This window comes from Moschus berezovskii, chromosome 8 (assembly GCF_049115385.1).
Source record: "Moschus berezovskii isolate FMDL1 chromosome 8, NW_MosBer_1.0, whole genome shotgun sequence".
NCBI classification, from domain to species: domain Eukaryota; kingdom Metazoa; phylum Chordata; class Mammalia; order Artiodactyla; family Moschidae; genus Moschus; species Moschus berezovskii.
The window spans coordinates 43,947,763-43,967,993 of record NC_142467.1 but is presented as its reverse complement, the minus strand read 5'-3'; the positions used below and the strand labels follow the sequence as shown (position 1 = coordinate 43,967,993).

At 38.8% G+C, this 20,231-nt stretch overlaps 1 protein-coding gene across 1 annotated transcript in view; it reads left to right on the top strand.

The window, feature by feature from the left end:
• The first annotated feature begins 2,104 nt into the window (after positions 1-2,104).
• Positions 2,105-20,231, top strand: part of SGCD (sarcoglycan delta) — a 648,169-nt gene continuing 630,042 nt past the window's right edge. The window contains exon 1 of the mRNA XM_055429152.2: positions 2,105-2,252. The gene's annotated coding sequence lies outside the window, so the exon portion shown is untranslated. The remainder of the gene's footprint in view (positions 2,253-20,231) is intronic.

Below are 20,231 nucleotides of genomic sequence, written 5' to 3'. Positions count from 1 at the left end.
TAAATTGGAAGATCTCTGCAGAGAATGTATTTTTGCCCAGCAATGAAGAGACTCTACACCCTTAAAGCACAAGGCGAACTGGTGACGAATTAGACCCAGATGCAAAGTCCTTTGCTTCCTGTGCCACATCTTTTCCCAAAAACATCTCTTTCCTTTTATTTGTCTAATCTTGGATCCCTTGTCTTCATCTACCTTCAGGGAGGGACAAGAAATGAAGTCACAGAGGCAAGGGCAGGGCAAACTGAGGAAGACGTGGAGAAAGTAACAGTGAAATTGGAGTTAGTATGTAGGCAGCTTCATTCCAATGCATGCAACATGTACTCTTTGTGTGTTTCTAGGAGTCATTTTGGGCATTTCATTTGTTTAATCCACAAATTCTGAAATAATACACGCCAGATTGAACTGAATCTATTTCTAACACCTGCACTGGAAGTCATTCACGTCATCACAGTTACATAGAATCAAGTTCACTGGGACAGAATTCTTTTGGTTCAAACCTGGCTCAGCCACTTGTCACCTGAGTGACCTTGAGAAGGTTTACTTAGCTTTTATGTTCATTCATTCAAAAGTATATACTGATGTCTTTCTTTGTGCTAGGTTGTGGGGAAAGTGCTAGAAGAGATAGAAGGACACTGGAGATTAAATCCCTTGTCATTGTGGAGTTTATGTTTTATTAGAGAAGGCAGGTAATACACAAGGAAACCATATAGAATATCACAAAGTTTTCAGCAAGTTTTAAACCGAGAAGGGGGAATGAAGAGATATGGTTAGGGTTTAAAGTTTTAAATAATATGATAACAAGAGACCTTGTTGAAAAGGTAACATTGTGACAAAAATATGGAGTGCTGATGGGAAAAAGAAGACTGCAGGTAAAGGGAACTGTGAGAGCTCGAATCTCCAGGAGTCAGAGGCATGTTTGAGGAAGAGGTTGGAGACCAGCGTGGCTGGAGATAAATAAGTGGGACAAGTGGGAGAAAGGCAGTGGTAACAATGATGACTTTGTGAATGTCAGTGTGACTTTTGAGCAGGGTAGTGTCACTGTCTTACCCAAGGGGTCATTTGAGAGTGACAACTGTGGTTTGAGGACACCTGCTATACAGCCCTTTAGGTCTATAATGATGCTTTGGACCAGTGTGGTAATATAAAGGAGGTGACAAGAGTGATCAGCTGATGGATTTATCCTGAAGATAGAGCTACCAGAATTTGCTGATGTTTTAGAGGTCATGGATGAAAGAGAGGAGTCAAGGTTGACTGGAAAAATTTGGGACTGACCTATGGGGTGAATTATATTGGCATTGACTGAGAAGGCATAAACTAGGAAGAGAGTGGGCCTTCCTTGTCTTTGGAAGGATGTTGGTGTTTGGGCATGCGCTATCTGACATATCTGCTGGAATTCCAAGTACAAATTTTGAATAGTCCGTTAATAGGGGAATCTGGAGTTACCTGAAATATCTGGACCTGGAGATACATTTCAGAGTTGTCAGTATTTTAAGCTGTGGAACTTGAAAATGCCCCCTGGTGGACAAGTGTACTTGGAAAGAAGGTTCAGGGCTGAGTTCCAGGATGCTCTTCTGTTAGAGATAGGGAAATGAATAGGTCTAACAGATACAATCAACAGACTGTGGCCTTCTTGATAACAAGCAAGTTTGGTGTCTTGGAAGCCAATTATTTTAAGATAAAGAAGTGATGTATTGTCCCTTTGTCTCATTTTAGCATTGACCATAGTTTGCTGTGTTTACTAAGATTTGCTTGCTTCACTGGTTGAAATATGCCACAGATATTAAGTCACCATGAGAAAATCACATTTCCTCTCTGATCTTTAGTTTCCCTATATGTTGAGTGAGCAATTTTGGCTAGTCATGTCTTCAGAAAATGTCTAACCTTGATATACTATGACTTTTCTGATTTGGTATGATTCTTTATGATCAGGAATGAATCCATTCAAGTAACTATGTGTGCAAGATCAGTCAGAATACAATGTGTCTTTTGTTTAATTTCTTTACACCAGATGATCTGGAATCTAATATCATTGTTGTATTTTTGTTACTGGTATTGTTTTGAATATTTTCTTTCACTTGTGATCTTATAGACCTGGAAGAAACTTCATCCTCAAAGACTTGGAAAAGGCTGTTCTGGAGCCTGTGTGGAGGTTACAAAAATCATCCCTCTGTTGGTGGCCTGAGCAGATTATTTCAACCCCAATGTTGCCCTGAACATTGCATTCAAGATTTGAGAAGATTAGGACTGCTAAGGTATGGACTTGTGACTTTTATCTTTTTTGAAGGCAAATGCATTTAAAGACAGTTAATCATTTTCACAGCCTTCTCTCCTCCTCATCTGCTCTTTTCTTTTTCTCTTGCCTTTCTCCTTCCCTCCTTTTAAGCAATGATTTGGTCTTTTGTAACCAGCTTGTGGGATGTGGTGGGATGGATAAAATTATAATGGAAGAAATGGAGGGCTACCCTGTCTCAAAAACAGAGGTGATCAGAGGGGAGGCAGTCTAAGTATGAAAAGAAATTAGCGCAGACATCTTTGATAGAAAAAAGAAATTGAGATTGTTCCTTATGTGATAAGAGACATGTAAAGAAGTGGTGCATGTGATAAACTGTGTATTTCCATATTCTATGTCCACAGGAAACTTTTGGCAAAATGTTGTATTATATCTTAAGTTTTTAAGGATAATTGTCTTTATATATCTTTTAGATGCATACCTAGGCTAGTGTTAGAATCTTCTAAGATGAGTCAAGTGATCCCATCTTCTTTTCTAGTTACAATGATAATCATTCTGTATGTGTGTGTATTGTGTATATGTACATACACATACTTACATGTTTATGTATTATATATCTCTATATACACACAATTTGTTGAGTGTTGTATACTTGTTCTACATATGTATAGGGATATATGCATATATATATATGATGATCTATATATATGTATATGTATGATCTCTATATATGGAGGGTGGTAGGGAGAGAGGGACAGATGGAGGGAGGAGAAAGAGAGCCCTCCAAAACCACCACTCATGGCATGCTTATTGTGAGTGCATTGTACTGTAAAGTTTGAAAAGTCACAAATACAACTGGTAACAACCATCTGGAATAGAGATTTCTGTTCTGGGAAGCCAGAGAAGAGATAAGTAAAAAGATTTCTTTAAGGTTGCATAGCAAGGGGTCAGGGTCCAGACCCTTTCCTAGACTTAATAGAATTTAAGTCTGTACTTACCTATTGTGTAGTGCAGTGGGTCTGTATCCGCCTAGGAGCTCAGGGCATGTCCAAGAGAAACTGGAGAATATCTCAGACAATTCAACTGACAACTCATTTGCTGTCAATTTAATATGCCTCAAAGAAAAAAAGTGCTTATAACATGAAGGCTTCTGGAAACTGGCAGAGCAAGGTAGCTGAGGTGTTGGCCTGGCTTTCTACTTGTGGCACCGTAGGCCTCATCATTTGTGCAAGATGGAGGCCCAGAGCTGATGAAAAATTATTTGTAGCCAAAAGCTTGCTTTTATTGATTCTCTGAAATTCTCACTGCTGCAGTAAGTGTGGTGCACACTTTTAGTTGATCATGAATAGATCTTCCTATCACGATGAAGTACATTCACTTTCTGTCTGGTTTTTGTAAAAACCTCCAGTGCCTGTGTTTTAAGCTCTCGTGTTCATGTTCCTCATAATACCTTTGAAAGTGTGCTAACAGACTAATGAAAATGTGAGGGTGGTATTTCAAACAAACACTTCTCTTCCCTTTATTCAAGTTTTTTTTTTTTTTTTGGTAAGGGAGATAGATTGTTTTTCCTTCTTTGATTCAAAGGGCATCTTTAAAGCAGATTAAGTATAATTACTATTTATGGATTCGTTTTCCATCAACAAGATTTCAAAGGCTAAATAGGTAAGTTAACAATCAGAAAGAAAAAACCTACAGTATACCTTTTTTGAGTGCTTACACCAGTATAAACATTCTGCATAATCGATGTTTCATCGTGGTGCATTTCTCAGCCCACACATCCTAGATCTGTTGGAAAGGAAAGCTGCAAAAGCTTGTCCTGAAAACCTACAGAAACTTAGGGGTTTGGGTTGGGACTTTGATGACAGTTCTTTGCTCTAAGAGCATTGATCTTTAATTCAGAATGCATGTGTTCTGTCAGGAATATTCACCTAGATGCCGAGTACTTAATATAAATTCACTGGAGAAAGTTTTAAAGGACTTGGTCATAAAAATGTTCCTGCTTTAGAGACCAATCAACCCTTAAGGGGAAAATAAAACTCTCTGATTGTTGACAGAGTATACGGGGAGAAGAAAATCTGCTTTGCCATGGGTCTTCATCACAGGGCTAGATTCATCTGGTACTTGTGTGTACATGCTTCAGTTCACAGACCACCACCCAGGTTCCAGGAATGAAGAAGAAAGTGAGGCATTGCTGGGCCATCAGTTTACCATGATGTTACCTGGCTCCCGTGCTCCAGTGAAAAGATTTGTCGGCTGTCTTTTCAAGTGAAGACAGTATAAATTAGTGACTATGGACTAAGACTTTAGAAAAGGCAAATCAGACTTTGCCTGAATGTTAGAAAAACCATTGAATGTTTCTAAGCCAGTGATGTTCTAAGTATAGTCTATAAGCCAGCAGCTTCAACATTATCTGAGCTTGTTAGACATGCAGATTCTCAGGCCCTTCGTCCCACATATTAAAATCAGAAATTCTTGAAATGTGAGGTTCTGGGATCTGTTTTCAAAGAGGCTCTCCAGATAATTCAGATACTTTGCTAAAATTTGAAAACCACAGCTAAGCCTATTTCCTGCTTTATGAGAAAGTAGGAAGTTTTTAAAAATAAGAGAAGTGAAGTCGCTCAGTCGTATCTGACTGTTTGCGACCCCATGGACTAGCCTATCAGGCTCCTCCGTCCATGGGATTTTTCAGCCTAGAATACTGGAGTGGGGTGCCATTTCCTTCTCCAAAAATAACTCATGTCCAAAAACTAGGAAACTCTAAAAATATTAATGATTAATATATCTAAGTGTGGGTGTGTATGTGTCTCTCTAACCACACACACACCTGTATTTGTGAATATGGAGTCAGCCCCTGGGATGGGAAGATCTCCTGATGGAGGAAATGGCAACCCACTCCAGTATTCTTGCCTGGGAAATTCCATGGACAGAGGAGCCTGGTGGCTATATAGTCCATGGGGTTGCAAAAGAGTCATGACTTAGTGATTGAACAACAGCAGTTGTCTTCCAAACAATAACTGTATACATGTATATTTGTGTGTGTGTGTGTATATATATGTATATATGTGTGTGTGTGTGTGTATATATATATATATATATATATGGCATTGAAAGGGGGAAAATCTTTTCAAATACCAAAATACAGTTCCTGAGGTTAATCACTGCATTTGAAATATAGAAAAGTGAAAAAATATATATAAAATAATGAAAATATTAGAATAGCTGCAGTTATGAATGAGTGGGTCAGTGGGAAGGAACAGAGTTCTGAAATAGATGCACAAATGTGCAGGCAACTGGCTTTCCATAAGGGCACTGAAACAATTCTGTGAGGATAGGAGGACTGCTTCAATAGTCCTTGTGCAACTGGATATTTATATGAAGAATGAAAACCCCAAACTCCTACCTCACTCCTCTTCAAAAATCGATTTGGGTCAGATTGCAGGGTGAAACAGAAGCTGCAACAACACAGATAATAAAAATGTTAGAATCTCTAACTTTGTAACTTCAGGAGGCAACGATCTCTTATAAATGACACACAAAATATCAACTGTAGAAGAGAAAGACATTGAACTTCATCAAAATTTAAAATACCTACTCATTAAAGAGAACAAAATAAAACACTAAGAAAATAAAGACATGACCACAGGCTGGGAGACAACACAAATGTCTAACATATACATGAAGAGTATTTCATGAAACACCATATGGAATGACCATAAACACAAGTGATGGTGTTTACCATAATTTGTGATCAGGGAACTGAAAATTAAAAATGCAATGAGATGCCACCACGCCTATCAGAATGGCTAAAATTAAAAGACTGAAGGTACCAAACATTAAGGGGATACAGAGCAATCGGAACTCTGGTATAGCACTAGCAGAAGTGTAAAATGCTCCAACCACTTTGAAAGATGATCTGTCAGTTTCTTACAAAGTGGTACAGTACCCAAGCTTCAGCAGTTCCTGTCTTAGGTATTTATCCAAGAGGATTGAAAACATTTATCCGCACATGCTCATAGTAGTTTTATTTATAGTAATCCAGCTCTGAAAACTACTCAGATGACCATCAATAAGAAAACGGATGAACTCTGATAATTCACAAAATGCAATCTTACAATAAAAAATGTATTTGATAAATAAATGTATTAAAACAGGTGAACCTCAAAAACAGTATGAGTGAAAATATCCCATTGTCACAAAAATACTTAGTGTATAATTTATATGAAATAAGTAATTGTCAGAACTAATGGATGCGGATAGAAATCAGATCAGTACTTGCTTCTAGTAAGAGATTACCTGGGAAAGGTATGTGAGGAAAATTACTGGGGTAATGAAAATGATGTGTGCCTTTATTCATCAAAACTGATGAAATGGCACTAAACACTTTATGTGAATTATGTATGTAAAAATGCGTGAAAGAACTTTTAAGCTGCCACTTATTGAGTGCTTTGTCAAAAGTACTATCCGTTATTAAAGAATTTAAGTACAGTTGATTTACAGTGTGTTAATTTCTACTGTAAAACTGATTCAGTTATATACACACATAGATATTAATATGTATACATGTCTATATACATTCTTTTTCATATTCCTTTCCATTGTGGATTATCACAGAATACTGGATATAATTCCCTGTGCTATACAGTAGGACCTTGTTGTTTGAGTACTTTTCTTTATATGTATATGTGTGTGTGTATACACAGTCATTTAATCCTTGGAATAACTCGGGTTGGTATTATAATCGCAGGTCTGTTGTCTCAGTGTGACCCCTCTTGATTATAGAATGTAATATAAATAGTCATATCAGAAACCATAAAGCATACAGTTTAGGAAACACTGTATGATGCTTGGCAGGGGTGATACCATTTAATTAAAAGCACTGGAAGGAAACTGCCTGGGATCAAGTATAGGCTCCTCCACTTTGTTGTAATTCACTGAACTGCTGCCAGCCTTGGTTTTTTCATTTGTGGGATGGGGTGATTCTCATGCCCACTTGATACAGGGTGAAGATCAAGTGAAATTATGCTTGTGAAGTGCTTGCTGGTTCCTTACAATCCCTGGGTAAATGTTAAACTGCCATTTTTGGTTGTAGAGATTATATGAGGGATGACAATCCTGAGCAAAAAGAGTAACATTATATCCCATTTATGTGGCCTCTGAGTCATGATGTATATCTATGCATCCACTTAACTGTAGCTGAAAACAAAATACTATGATTTTTAAAAAACTGTATCAGTTTCCTTATAAGAATTTGGAAACTGTCAAAGAAGTTGACCCTATTGCCAAAAAAAAAAAAAAAAATTAATACTCTGGAAATTGTATTGAGAAAAAAATTGTCATTTAATGTAGATGTTACATTTTATCTGTCCAGAGTGATTGAAAGTCAGCCTGAAACTATTTAGCATGCTTAACAGGTATCAGCAAGGTTAATTATCTGAGGAATAGTAAGGAGCTCAATTCCTTTATGCACCTCTCCAATTTATGATACTGTCGTAACAGTTTTTATGAGACTTGGGTATATGTCTTTATTTTAGTGTGCTTTTGAAAGTCTCAGTTTCCACAGTAAAAATTTAAGATCAGAGATGTTGCAAATGTGTGCTCACTAACAGTGCATTTCCTGTAAAGTACAAATTAGTCTATCACCAACCTGCTGTGTAAGGTAGAAAGTTCTCTGTTGCTGTTTAGTTGTTAAGTTGTGTCCAACTCTTTGCAACCACATGGCCTGTAGTCCACTAGGCTCCTCTGTCCATGGGATTCTCCAGGCAAGAATACTGGAGTGGGTTGCCATTTTTTTCTCCAGGGGATCTTTCCAACCCAGGGATTAAATCCGTGTGTCTCCTGCATTGTCAGGTTGGTTCTTTACCACTGTGCCACCTGGGAAGCCCCTAGAAAAATCTATAGACGCCACCAAAAATGTTATCAAAGGGAAAATGAAAGCTGCTTTTGAGGGTAGTGTGTGTCCCGGTTTCTGACTGTCACCACTAAGTGTGATAAGTTGGGTAGTAAGATAAGAACCTTTCCAGTACTGTCAGGGTATGTGGGGGTATGTGGGGATATATGTATGGTGTGTGTATTTCCTCCTCTGGAATCTTTCTCACCAATAAATTCTTTCCTAGGCTGGTTTTATGCAAGTGTTAGTATTTGTCACGGATCACTTTTGTATTCATCCATTTCCTTTGGATATTGAAATGATGTTTTTTGTATTTTCTGGGCCTCCTAGCATATCAGCAGAACAGTGGCTGACTTATCAAGTCTTAGGATGGCTCTTTTCTTATGGTTTTCCACAGCCTTCACTGAATTTACCCTGAAATTTATCATACATTGAAATTTCGTCTCAGATAATAAATATCTCAGTGTCAAACATGAAAGCATCAGCAGAACTGCTTTGTGAAAAGAGAAGACTTTTGCTGGGGAATCCAGTGTGTCTCTTCTCACAGACGGCTTGGTTTATTTCTTTATTCAGCCACTGTATGGTGAGCATCTATTGTGAGCTAGGGGCCGTGCCAAGTTCGCCACTTATTATCTGCATGATACTTGTCCTCTCTTGGATTTCAATTTCCTTGTATGCAAAATGGGAGTTTGGGTCAAATAAGCCTAGATTTCAACAAATAGTGCTGTATTTAATTTCAAATAAGCTGATAATTAATGTTGACATAGCAACATTTTCTGAATATGTTTGACAATTACCTGTAAGGATCAACTGAAACATGGAACATGAAGATTCAAAGAGATTGAGCTAAAGAAATTATAGAAATTCTGTATAAGTCTACTTGTTGACTTTTAGCACCTTATTACCATGAGATTTCAGAATACCATTCAGAAAACATTATTTGGGATATTATCTAATTGTTCCCTCTATATATTCCAGAGATCTCTTTTTTTATTTCTACCTCCAATACTGGCTCTTAAGAGACTATCTCATTTTACAGATGAGGAAACTGAGGAGCAGAGAAGTCAAGTAATTTTCTTAAAACCACACTGGTAGGATAAGAAACTTTCTTTGGGTTGGACTCTAAAATGCCTGTTATGAACCCAGTTCTATTCAGCAAATTAAATACCCTGCACTGAAGGATACCTGCTTTAAAGTTCTTTGATGATTTTAATGCTTCTGAGTACAGTTCAGTTTAGTCGCTCAGTCGTGTCCGACTCTTTGCAACCCCATGAATCACAGCACACCAGGCCTCCCTGTACATCAACAATTCCCGGAGTTCACTCAAACTCATGTACATCGAGTCGGTGATGCCATCAAGCCATCTCATTCTCTGTCATCCCCTTATCCCGCCCCCAGTCCTTCCCATCATCAGATTCTTTTCCAGTGAGTCAACTCGTCGCATGAGGTGGCCAAAGTATTGGAGCTTCAGCTTTAGCATCAGTTCTTCCAATGAACACCCAGGATTGATCTCCTTTAGAATGGACTGTTTGGATCTCCTTGCAGTCCAACGCACTCTCAAGAGTCTTCTCCAGCACCACAGTTCAAAAGCATCAATTCTTCGGTGCTCAGCTTTCTTCACAGTCTGACTCTCACATCCATACATGACCACTGGAAAAACCATAGCCTTGACTAGATGGACATTTGTTGGCAAAGTAATGTCTCTGTTTTTTAATATGCTATCTAGGTTGGTCATAACTTTCCTTCCAAGGAGTAAGCGTCTTTTAATTTCATGGCTGCAATCAGCATCAGCAGTGATTTTGGAGCCCCCCAAAAATAAAGTCTGACACTGTTTCCACTGTTTCTCCATCTATTTCCCATGAAATGATGGGACCAGATGCCATGATCTTTGTTTTCTGAATGTTGAGCTTCAAGCCAACCTTTTCACTCTTCTCTTTCACTTTCATCAAGAGGCTTTTGAGTTCCTCTTCACTTTCTGCCATAAGGGTGGTGTCATCTGCATATCTGAGGTTATTGATATTTCTCCCAGCAATCTTGATTCCAGCTTGTGCTTCTTCCAGCCCAGTGTTTCTCATGATGTACTCTGCATATAAGTTAAATAAGCAGGGTGACAATATACAACCTTGACATACTCCTTTTCCTATTTGGAACCAGTCTGTTGTTCCATGTACAGTTCTGACTGTTGCTTCCTGACCTGCATACAGGTTTCTCAAGAGGCAGGTCAGGTGGTCTGGTATTCCCATCTCTTTCAGAATGTTCCATAGTTTATTGTGATCCACACAGTCAAAGCCTTTGGCATAGTCAATGAAGCAGAAATAGATGTTTCTCTGGAACTCTCTCACTTTCTCCATGATCCAGCGGATGTTGGCAATTTGATCGGTGGTGCCTCTGACTTTTCTAAAACCTGCTTGAACATCTGGGAGTTCACGGTTCACATATTGCTGAAGCCCGGCTTGGAGAATTTTGAGCATGACTTTACTAGCGTGTGAGATGAGTGCAATTGTGCAGTAGTTTGAGCATTCTTTGGCATTGCCTTTCTTTAGGATTGGAATGAAGACTAACCTCTTCCAGTCCTGTGGCCACTGCTGAGTCTTCCAAATTTGCTGGCATATTGAGTGCAGCACTTTCACAGCATCATCTTTTAGGATTTGAAATAGCTCAACTGGAATTCCATCACCTCCACTAGCTTTGTTCGTAGTGATGCTTTCTAAGGCCCACTTGACTTCACATTCCAAGATGTCTGGCTCTAGGTCAGTGATCACGTTGTCGTGATTATCTTGGTCATGAAGATCTTTTTTGTACAGTTCTTCTGTGTATTCTTGCCACCTCTTTTTAATATCTTCTGCTTCTGTTAGGTCCATACCATTTCTGTCCTTTATCGAGCCCATCTTTGCATGAAAAGTTCCTTTGGTATCTCTAATATTCTTGAAGAGATCTCTTTTTTTCCTATTCTGTTGTTTTCCTCTATCTTTTTGCATTGATCACTGAGGAAGGCTTTCTTATCTCTCCTTGCTATACTTTGGAACTCTCCATTCAGATGCTTATATCTTTCCTTTTCTCCTTTGCTTTTCGCTTCTCTTCTTTTCACAGCTATTTGTAAGGCCTCCTCAGACAGCCATTTTGCTGTTTTGCATTTCTTTTCCATGGGGATGGTCTTGGTCCCTGTCTCCTGTACAATGTCATGAACCTCCATCCAGAGTTCATCAGGCACTCTATCTTCAGATCTAGTCCCTTAAATCTATTTCTCACTTCCACTGTATAATCATAAGGGATTTGATTTAGGTCATATCTGAATCGTCTAGTGGTTTTCCCTACTTTCTTCAATATAAGTCTGAATTTGGCAATAAGGAGTTCATGATCTGAGCCAGTCAGCTCCTGGTCTTGTTTTTGCTGATTGTATAGAGCTTCTCCATCTTTGGCTGTAAAGAATATGATCAATCTGATTTCGGTGTTGACCATCTGGTGATGTCCATGTGTAGAGTCTTCTCTTGTGTTGTTGGAAGAGGGTGTTTGCTATGACCAGTGCGTTCTCTTGGCAAAACTCTATTAGCCTTTGCCCTGCTTCAATCCGTGCTCCAAGGCCAAATTTCCTGTTACTCCAGGTGTTTCTTGACTTCCTACATTTGCTTTCCAATCCCCTGTAATGAAAAGGACATCTTTTTTGGGTGTTAGTTCTAAAAGGTCTTGTAGGTCTTCATAGAACCATTCAACTTTGGCTTCTTCAGCATTACTGGTTGGGTCATAGGCTTGGAGCACTGTAATATTGAATGGTTTGCCTTGGAAATGAACAGAAATCACTCTGTCATTTTTAAGATTGCATCCAAGTACTGCATATTGGATTCTTTTGTTGACCATGATGGCTACTCCATTTCTTCTAAGGGATCCTGCCCACAGTAGTAGATATAATGGTCATCTTAGTTAAATTCACCCATTCCAGTCCATTTTAGTTCACTGATTCCTAGAATGTCTACATTCACTCTTGAGGGCAGACACACTGAAATCATAATCACAGAAAACTAGTCGATCTGATCACATGGACCACAGCTGAATGTGGTCCACTGGAGAAGGGAATGGCAAACCACTTCAGTATACTACTTGCCTTGAGAACGCCATGAACAGTATCAAAAGGCAAAATGATAGGATACTGAGTGAGGAATTCCCCAGGTCGGTAGGTGCCTAGTATGCTCCTGGAGATCAGTGGAGAAATAACTCCAGAAGGAATGAAAGGATAAAGCCAAAGCAAAACCAATACCCAGCTGTGGATTTGACTGGTGATAGAAGCAAGGTCTGATGCTGTAAGAGCAATATTGCATAGGAACTTGGAATGTTAGGTCCATGAATCAAGGCAAATTGGAAGTGGTCAAACAGGAGATGGCAGGAGTGAATGTAGACATTCTAGGAACCAGTGAACTAATGCTTCTGAAGGTGGCTCTTATTTTTGCTCTTTTTGCTCTTATTTTTTTCTAACACACAACTACCATTTTAGGAATAGAGTCCTTTTGACAGTTACTGAAAAGAAGATTTGTGTTTCTCCCCTTGAGTGTGACATTTTGCAGTTTGTTTACTTGAGTTGCATTTTACCCAAGGCCTTTGAAACTACAGAGTTTGAGTTTTCGCTGTGTTCCAGTCTTGTGCAGAGGTAGGTCTATATTAGCCAGGTTAAAGTACCCTCCTCCTCAAGCCATTACCACCACCACCAGTGATGGCAAAATGGTTATTTGAACTTTGCCTGCAACTGGATGGATGTCATTTTCATGATGCAAATCTAACATCATTTAAATGTCTATCCTCTGCAAATACTTATAAACAGGTGATCTCAGAAAGGTTTTCTCTTCAACTTGCTCATTGCTTCTTCTTTGCTTTGCTGCTAAATCTGTCCCCACACTGCCCTACTCTGCCATTTCTTTTTCATAGCACTTTCCGATGTTCACACTAGCAGCTTCCTCAGATTTAGTCTGGATTGCAGAGTTGGTACATGCCCATCCTATATAGTGAGTTGGCCACAAAGTTTTGTCAAGTTTTTCCATGATATTTATTGTGAGGATCACATGGATTTTGAAAACTGTACCACCCTCAAAAACTGTCCAGACTTTCCCAATCCATTCCCCTCCTATTCCATCCTGCTTTTTCACATTGTCTCTAAGCCAGTTTCCCTCCCCTCTCCCGAACTTCAGCCTTTCCACAGGCTTTGGTGACCCTCTCCATTTTTCCAAAAATTATGCCATGTTTTCTTAAGTCACCACTAATTTGGTCCTACTGGTGGTTTTGCCATTTCCTACCCACTGCACCCCTGCACATTTGTGAAAACTCCTTCATCTTTTAAGATCCAGTTCATTGAAAGCTTCTGAGATTCTGTTGAGCCAATGTCATTTCTTCTCTTTTGACTTCAGTGCATTTTTTTTTCAAACCTGATTGTAACTCTTACTGTGAAGAGAGGTTATTATAGTATATATATTATATATATATTGATTAGTGTTATTATTATATATTTTATATATTACATTATAATTTTATTGGTAATATATATTAATTAACATATATATGTTTATATATATTATTATTATATTAAACTGACTGGGTTTGTAAATCAGTCTCCATTGGTGGAAAGCAAGATGTTCAGGACAGAGTTTCTTGGGGACTTCCCTATTCATCCAGGGGTTATGATTCGGTGCTTTCAATGCAGGGTGCACTGAAAGGAACTAAGGAACTATGTCAGAAACTAAGATCCCACATGTGCTGTGGTGTCACCAAAAAAAGAAAAAAAAAAGACTTTTTATTTTTTATTCTTGAATATATTTTCTATTTCTCAGTTCTTCTTGGAACTCAGTAGGTCCTCAACAGACACTGGAATGGCAAAACTGTGCTTCAATGTATTGCAGAATGGATTTAATTTAGAAATAGTTCATTTTTCCCCTGGTTAATTAGTTCATTTTGGATTTTTTAATTCTTTTATTTTTGGTGGTAATTTTTTATTTTGAATTTTATTTGCTTGTCCTGATGTTTATATAATTATTTTAGAACTATATCCTTATTTTCCTCGTGGCTACAGTATCAGTCTATTCTTATATCTTTTTTTCTCCTATGTATCACTGTGCTTTGCAGCCTCTTTTAAGTCCTCATGACCCTGACTAGGCAAGGTTAGCACTTATCCGGCACGTATGCTACCTCCTACCTTTCCTGTGCCCTTGGCAGACATCACTAGTTAATCCCAGTTTAGGAGTCTTAGAATCTTCCCAACATATCACTCCAGAAATGCCATGTTTTTGAAAAAAGATGTCAGAAAATTAATGACTGTAGTAATGGATTATATTTCTTTTTCTGGAATAAGCTCCGCAGTTCAGTCAGTCAGTCGTGTCCAGTTCTTTGCGGCCCCATGAATCGCAGCATGCCAGGCCTCCCTGTCCATCACCAACTCCCACAGTTTACCCAAACTCATGTCCATTGAGTCAGTGATGCCATCCAACCATCTCGTCCTCTGTCGTCCCCTTCTCCTCCTGCCCTCAATTCTTCCCAGCATCAAGGTCTTTTCCAGTGAGTCAGTTCTTCACATCAGGTGGCCAAAGTATTGGAGTTTCAGCTTTAGAATCTGTCCTTCCAATGAACACCCAGGGCTGATCTCCCTTAAGATGGACTGGTTGGATCTCCTTGCATTCCAAGGGACTCTTAACAGTCTTCTCTAACACCACAGTTCAAAAGCATCAATTCTTCGGCGCTCAGCTTTATAGTCCAACTCTCAGATCCATACATGACCACTGGAAAAACCATAGCCTTTACTAGATGGACCTTTGTTGGCAAAGTAATGTCTCTGCTTTTCAATATGCTGTCTAGGTTGGTTATAACCTTCTTTCCAAGGAGTAAGTGTCTTTTAATTTCATGGCTGCAGTCACCATCTGCAGTGATTTTGGAACCCAAAAATAAAATCTGCTCTTACCAGCTGTGTTATGAGTATAAATCAATTTTCTATTGTACTTTTCTATGTTATTTGAAAATAATTGAATATTGACATTAATTGATATTAGCATGGAAGATAAAACTCACTTGCCATTTCTGGACTGGAAGATTTTTTTCCAGAGCTTCCAGTTATTCTTTCCAAAGTCAGGACCTGATTGCTTTTAGAACAAATACATACTCCTTACCTTCCTTATTTCTGAAGCTTGAGTCCTTCCTTCAAAAATTATGGGTCTTAAATTAGAATTCTGGGAAAGTTTAACAAGCCACCAGACTTGATCCATTAAAACTTAAGAGGTCAAGAAGCACTTCTGCAACATTTTACCTAATATAAGATGACTGAAGAGCTGCTTCTATAGTTTGAAAATACTATTAATGTTAAAGCCTGGAAATTTTCCAGGTTTTAAAACACTACTTTTAACAGATAATTTTCAAACTAGAGTCCTGAAGGCTAGGTTTAGTGGTAAAGATATCTAGATTGTGTGTCTGACAGGTGGTATATTATCTCTGAGCAATATTTTAATGTAATTATTTTTGGTCTAACAAATTATACAGAAAAGTCTGGTGGAAAATTGATTTAAAACCATAATACAGCTGGTAAAAGCTCCATTCCCCAGAAGCAAATATAATCCATTTGTTGTGGTCACTAATTTTCTGACATCTTTCTTCTATCAGTTTCTATAATGAAAGTACAGAATTTCTTCCCAGAAAAGGATTTCCACAAGTACATACACATGGTCTAGATAGAATTTGAGGGTGTATCAGTATTTGGATTCACTTAACTCCATCTCTGGATTAAAAGTTTGGAACCCTTCCTATAGTGATATAGAAAGCCTTGTGACCCTAATTTTAAGTAGTGTCCTTCCTCTTTTAATATTTATTATACATAGTCATGCAGGATGTATTCTGTTGTCTCTGACTGCTTAATGCATACTGATAGTTTTGAGATGTATCCATGTTCTTGTGTATATTAATAGATTGCTCATTATTGTCCTAAAGTATCAGTGTGTGAATTTATCATAATTTTTTGTTCATTCTCCTTTGGATGGACATCTGGGCTGTTTTCAGTCTGGGAATATTAAAAACCGAGCTGTTGTAAGAATTTGTGAACAAATGTTTGTGTGAAAATAAATTTTAATTTCTTTTGGGGTAAATATCAGTGAGTCATGTGGTAGATGTACAATTACTTTTATAGGGAACTACCAAATTGTTCTTAATGGAGTTCACTCCCACTTGATACTCTCCCAAGGGATGGATGAGAGATCCAATTGTTCCATCTGTCTGCTAACATTATATTGTTAACCTTGTTAATTTTATCCATTCTAGTTATGTGAAATTGTATCTCTTCTTATTTTAATTTGCACTTCCCTGTTAGCTATTAATGATAAGCTCTTTAACTTTTGCTTACTGGTCATGTGTAGATCTTTTGTAAAGAGTCTGTTCAATTTTTTTTTAATCCAATATTTTTTGTGTTGTCTTTTTAATAATTGAGTCATAGGACCTACCTCTTTAAATATTCTGGATGTAAGTTCTGTGTCTTTTACATATTTCAAATAGGTTCTTCCAGTCTATAACATGACTTTTCATTTCCTTGATGTGTGTGTTCTGGAGGGCAAGGATTTTTCATTTATTTATTCACAGTTGCAGTTTGATGATCTATGCTTTTTATTTCTTTGCCTTAATCAAAATCACAAAGATATTTTCCTAGGTTTTCTTCCAGAAGTTTTATAGCTCTTGCTTTCCCATTTAGGATTGTGGAATTAAGTTTTGCATTTTGGTCTTTTCTAGTTTCAAATTCAACACAATAAATTATAGGTTCATCAGAAGTTTGACTAGTTTCTCATAGTCTAAGCAAAGGCTGTCCTTTTTTGGCAGGCTTTTTGCTCTGCCCACTCTGCCTCCAATGTCAGCAATTGCCCTCAAGGATGAAATTATCCTCTGGAGTGAGATTCTATTGTGTTCCTTTCAATGTGTCTTTAAAGAAATTTGTGCATTATGATTATCTGGCTAGTCATTATAGTTGTAGCAGGAGTGACATTTGATAATATTCTTTTGCACTCTGAACATAAGTGAAACTTTCACTCCTCCATTTTTAAATAAAAAATAACCATCTGATTTATTAAAGAAAACTAGTTGAACAGGAGAAAAAAACAGTTATGAGAAAAAGACAAATATTAATAATGATGTGAAATCACTACCAAACTAGATAATATGAAGGACAGAAAAGTATATTTAAAACTCTCTCATCAGTATCCTTGTTGAGAGTTAAAAAGATAATCTACCCATGAAATTAAAAGACACTTACTCCTTGGAAGGAAAGTTATGACCAACCTAGATAGCATATTAAAAAGCAGAGACATTACTTTGCCAACAAAGATCCATCTAGTCAAGGCTATGGTTTTTCCAGTGGTCACGTATGGATATAAGAGTTGGACTGTGAAGAACGCTGATCGCCGAAGAATTGATGGTTTTGTTCTGTGGTGTTGCAGAAGACTCTTGAGAGTCCCTTGGCCTGCAAGGAGATCCAACCAGTCCATTCTAAAGGAGATCAATCCTGGGTGTTCATTGGAAGGACTGATGCCAAAGCTGAAACTCCAATCCTTTGGCCACCTCATGCGAAGAGTTGACTCACTGTAAAAGACTCTGTTGCTGGGCGGGATTGGGGGCGGGAGGAGAAGGGGACGACAGAGAATGAGATGGCTGGATGGCATCACCGACTTGATGGACATGAGTTTGAGTGAACTCTGGGAGTTGGTGATGGACAGGTAGGCCTGGCGTGCTGTGATTCATGGGGTCGCAAAGAGTCGGACATGGCTGAGCGACTGAACTGAACTTAACTGGGGGAGAAAAGGGAAAGTCAAAAGGAGAGAGCAATCAAGCCAGTAATCACACCCCTAAGTGAAAATGGATACTGAAGATTAGATTCTTAAAGGTACAAAATTGATAACAAATACCAAAAAGCAAAGATTAAAAATATAGAGTAGAGGTTAGATTCTCAAAAATACAATATTAAAATACAAAGCAAAATCAATCACTAAAATTATAAAATATATATCTATGAAATTTGCTTTAAAAGTAGGTTCTTTTTTTGCAAAGTAATAGTAGGTTGTTGCTAAAGAAAATTAAAGGCTAATAAAGAACTTAAATTTGAAAAAAAGATTAGAAAGTAATAATTGTAAAGGTATATCTAGGAAATTCTCTGGAGCTATTGTGGGCAGTGTGGGGTCAGTTCAGTTTTAGATTAGTTCCTTGTTCCTGTTTGTTCTTGTTCTCAAGGTCTATAGGCCCCTCCAATGCTTAATCTGTGTTAACGACAGGGTTTCAATTTGTTGCACCTATCACTTCCAGAGCAGTTCCCTCTTCTTTGTTTATTTTGGCTTCTTCTGTTTGCAAGTCTCTTCAATGTCTAATTTCCACCCTGACACAAGGGGGCAAAGGTGGTCACTTATTTAAGCTCACTTGTTCAATTGTGTTGTGGGGAGGGAGTGACACTGCAAACAAATATTGCTGATGTGTGGGGAATGCTCGCATGTATGGATCACACTGGGTTTGCCCCAGCTCAAGGTGGCGTGTGCTTCCCAGGTCTACACCTCTCAGGCTCCAGGGTGCTCTGCAGGGGCACTGTCCAAAGCGGGTCCTCCATTTTGTGCACTTCCAAGGCCTAATCTGCTCAGGTTCTCAGGTACTCTGCAAGGGCACAGACTTGGTTGGGCATGTGTTTTGTGCCCTTCCCAGTCTGAGCAGCTTAAGCGACTGGGTGCTTGGTGAGTGTACTATCCCAGGTGGACCCTACATCTTAATCACCTCCCTGGTCCTGGCTGCTCGGTATCCTGGGTACATCATGAGAGCACTTTATCAGGTGTGCTGAGTGTCTCTCTGAGGAGATGCTCTCAGGCTGCAACCCTCCTGGCAGATGTCAACTGTCCAGGATCCCAGGAAGATTGGTTAGCCTATTCAGAGTTTGGTGGAGGATGCCAGTCTCTGTGACTGAGATTGCAGCAGCCCCTTGCCTTCGCCTCTGGCTGTCACCTGCCTGCCTCTCTGCCTCTGGGAGGGGGAGGGGCCTGCATGTAGCAGGCTAGCTCTCCTTTGGTGTTTGCCCAATTCTTTGTTCTGTGAGCAGGCCAGGCTGTGCCTTAGAGCCTTTCACAAGAAAGTTCTGTTTTTATTTTTCTCTCTGGTGATCCCACAGTTTGGGTTGCTCTCTCACTTTAGCTCCCTCAAATTGTCCTCCAGCATTCAGGCTCGCTCCTTACCCTAAGCACCTATTATGCAGCCTTCACCTCCCTGTCCAGTCCCCGCTTGCTGGTGGCGGACATGAGTGTCTGGGCTACTTCTCCACTGGCAGTTGCAGTTCGGCGCGTAGTCTGTGGGTTTTTTGTTTTTGTTTTTTCTCCCGGTTATATTGCCCTCTGAGATTCCAAAACTCCCCACAGCCCCGCCTGTGAGAAGGTTTCTTACTATGTGGAAACTGCTCCTCCTTCACAACTCCCTCCCTAGGGTGAGTCTCAGTCCCTAACTCTTGTATCTCTCTGTTTTTATATTTTGTCCTACCTTCTTTCGAAGAGAATGGGCTGCCTTTCTGAGTGCCTGGTGTCTTCTGTCAGCATTCAGAAGTTGTTTTGTGAAAGTTGCTCAACATTCAAATGATATTTTGATGAATTTTTAGGGGAGAGAGTGGTCTCTCCGTCCTGTTCCCCTGCCATCTTGGGACCAGCCCTCCAAATTTTACTTAAAGTTATGAATATGACCGTAGAAGAATAAAATAAAGTTGTGAGAGGGAAAAGTAAGTAAAATGCTTGCATTTCATAGAGTTAACAGGTAGTATCCTAAAAGGTTAAATTATGAGAGAGATACAAGCCTCAAGAGGAGAGTTACTGAGAATTAACCACAGAGGCCATTATGTATGGTGGATGGCTTCTGGAAGCCCAGATGGAGAGAGTGAAAAAGTGAACTATTGTGTTTCAGGATTATTTTGTTTTTTGCTATGTACTTGTGATTTCTGGGGGAAAAAAAATTAAAAGAAGCATAGGGGACTTTACTCAATATTCTGTCTATAAGGAAAAAGAATCTGTAAAAGAAAATATGTGTGTGTGTGTATGTGTGCATGCATTATACACCTGAAACTAATGATATTGTAAATCAACTATATTTCAACTGAAAAAA